The sequence below is a fragment of the Oncorhynchus nerka genome, linkage group LG15 (genome assembly GCF_034236695.1).
Source record: "Oncorhynchus nerka isolate Pitt River linkage group LG15, Oner_Uvic_2.0, whole genome shotgun sequence".
Lineage (NCBI taxonomy): Eukaryota > Metazoa > Chordata > Actinopteri > Salmoniformes > Salmonidae > Oncorhynchus > Oncorhynchus nerka.
In genome coordinates, this window is record NC_088410.1 from 22,596,657 (window position 1) to 22,599,979 (window position 3,323).

Sequence of the window (3,323 nt, forward strand, 5' to 3'; positions counted from 1 at the left end):
CATAGCTGTCACCTGGATTCACCTGGTCGGTCTATGTCATGGAAAGAGCAGGTGTTCCTAAAGTTTTGTATACTCAGTGTATGGTTCCCCTTTCATTTGTGTCTAGTGTCAGCTAGTTAATGGCTAAGAGCAGGTGTTCCTAAAGTTTTGTCTACTCAGTGTATGGTTCCCCTTTCATTTGTGTCTGGTGTTAGCTAGTTAATGGCTAAGAGCAGGTGTTCCTAAAGTTTTGTCTACTCAGTGTATGGTTCCCCTTTCATTTGTGTCTGGTGTTAGCTAGTTAATGGCTAAGAGCAGGTGTTCCTAAAGTTGTGTCTACTCAGTGTATGGTTCCCCTTTCATTTGTGTCTGGTGTCACCTAAATGTAAATGTTAAATTATTTGTGTCACCTAGTTAATGGCTAAGAGCAGGTGTTCCTAAAGTTTTGTCTACTCAGTGTATGGTTCCCCTTTCATTTGTGTCTGGTGTTAGCTAGTTAATGACTAAGAGCAGGTGTTCCTAAAGTTTTGTCTACTCAGTGTATGGTTCCCCTTTCATTTGTGTCTGGTGTCAGCTAGTTAATGGCTGGTGTCAGCTAGTTATGGCTAAGAGCAGGTGTTCCTAAAGTTTTGTCTACTCAGTGTATGGTTCCCCTTTCATTTGTGTCTGGTGTTAGCTAGTTAATGGCTAAGAGCAGGTGTTCCTAAAGTTTTGTCTACTCAGTGTATGGTTCCCCTTTCATTTGTGTCTGGTGTTAGCTAGTTAATGGCTAAGAGCAGGTGTTCCTAAAGTTTTGTCTACTCAGTGTATGGTTCCCCTTTCATTTGTGTCTGGTGTCAGCTAGTTAATGGCTAAGAGCAGGTGTTCCTAATGTTTTGTCTACTCAGTGTATGGTTCCCCTTTCATTTGTGTCTGGTGTCAGCTAGTTAATGGCTAAGAGCAGGTGTTCCTAAAGTTTTGTCTACTCAGTGTATGGTTCCCCTTTCATTTGTGTCTGGTGTCAGCTAGTTAATGGCTAAGAGCAGGTGTTCCTAAAGTTTTGTCTACTCAGTGTATGGTTCCCCTTTCATTTGTGTCTGGTGTTAGCTAGTTAATGGCTAAGAGTTCCCCTTTCATTTTGTGTCTGGTGTCAGCAGGTGTTCCTAAAGTTGTCTACTCAGTGTATGGTTCCCCTTTCATTTGTGTCTGGTTCAGCTAGTTAATGGCTAAGAGCAAACTCAGTGTATGGTTCCCCTTTCATTTGTGTCTGGTGTCAGCTAGTTAATGGCTAAGAGCAGGTGTTCCTAAAGTTTTGTCTACTCAGTGTATGGTTCCCCTTTCATTTGTGTCTGGTGTTAGCTAGTTAATGGCTAAGAGCAGGTGTTCCTAAAGTTTTGTATACTCAGTGTATGGTTCCCCTTTCATTTGTGTCTGGTGTCAGCTAGTTAATGGCTAAGAGCAGGTGTTCCTAAAGTTTTGTCTACTCAGTGTATGGTTCCCCTTTCATTTGTGTCTGGTGTTAGCTAGTTAAAGGCTAAGAGCAGGTGTTCCTAAAGTTTTGTCTACTCAGTGTATGGTTCCCCTTTCATTTGTGTCTGGTGTTAGCTAGTTAATGGCTAAGAGCAGGTGTTCCTAAAGTTTTGTCTACTCAGTGTATAGTTCCCCTTTCATTTGTGTCTGGTGTCAGCTAGTTAATGGCTAGCTAGGTCTTCAACCAGCATGAAACAAAAAGGGGTTAAGAGTCAAAACTCTGACGCCATTTTCAAGTCCACGCCTCCTTCAGTGCTGCTGTGAACCGCATCACAAGAGACATGAAAAACGGGAGACTGAGTCTATAGAGTTAAATAGAACTGTAGAATTGAAAAGAACTGCAGAATTGAATAGCATTGTAGAATTGAATAGAACTGTAGAATTGATTAGCACTGTAGAATTGAATAGAACTGTAGAATTGAATAGCACTGTAGAATTGAATAGAACTGTAGAATTGAAAAGAACTGCAGAATTGAATAGCATTGTAGAATTGAATAGAACTGTAGAATTGATTAGCACTGTAGAATTGAATAGAACTGTAGAATTGAATAGCACTGTAGAATTGAATAGAACTGTACAATTGAATAGAGTTGAATAGAACAAAAATGATCATATGTACAGTATCCTATAGTTTAATTTAATAAATCTAAACAATAGTTGTGAATGGCAATATCTAGGTATAGAGATAAAAGTGTACTGTAGCAATCCTTTGAAGATAAATACAAATGATTGAGCAAGGCAAACAGCAAGCACACACCATAAACCGAAATTAGTGGCTAAACTGACGCTCTGTCTGTCTTTTTTAGAGTGATGGGCACCGATATGGACAATCTAAATTGATATCAGTTGCATTTGTTCGATACGATATCGATATATACATCGGTTTATACAAAACATTGCAACTGTGTGATGGTTCACCTTTCTATTCTCTTCCATGGCTCCCTGAAGGCAAGAGAACTGCTTGCTGATGGCCTGTTGGGCCACATATATATGTTCTAGTATATTGTATTAGAATAATTTTGTGTCTAGTATATTTGTATTTGTATGTATTTTTTGCTCATTTTTATCAAGGGTGCCAATAATAGTGTAGGTTGTCCTTATCCTTTGTAGCTCCGTTGGTAAAGCATGGTACTTGTAGCACCAGGGTAGTGGGTTTGAGTCCTGGGATGCACGCATGACTGTCTGCTGAATAGTATATATTGTATTTGTGATTAAAGCAAATATTTCATAACGAACGTTGATTTTGCATGAATGACTTAGATAGTGAAAGATGAAGCCAATAAATGCACAATGAAAGGTTCTGAACATAAGGCAGGAAGTATTACAACTGTGAGTTTTGTACTAATAGTATTGAAAATGTATCACGATTAAACAGCTGACATTTGCACCAAACACGGAGGACAGTGAGCCTGCACATTTCAAAGTTGTTTTGGTATTGGTAGCTTTTACAGTTTTGTCGCTACATGTGCCAGAAAGAAAATAATAATATGTCGGTTTTCTAAAGTTGTTCAGCAAGCACATCTGACTCTTAACTAATAAATGTTCCATCCTCTTTCTCGACTCTCGAAGTGTCATACAACACATGTCAACATGATGGCGCTATAATAAAGGAAATTAGAAGCAAACTTGTTTTACTGTAGCAAACAGTCTTTAGTTGATAAAGTATCTTTGAATGGTCGCTTTCCGTTTGGATTACTCAAGAGTCATGAGAAGAAAGAGTCATGACAAGAAGCTCAGGTATGAAGGCGAAACTTGATTGATTTGTACAAGTTCAGATATCTCCCTTTACTGCTTTTCAAGCACATTTTGACGTGAAAATCAACGAGAAGTGAAGA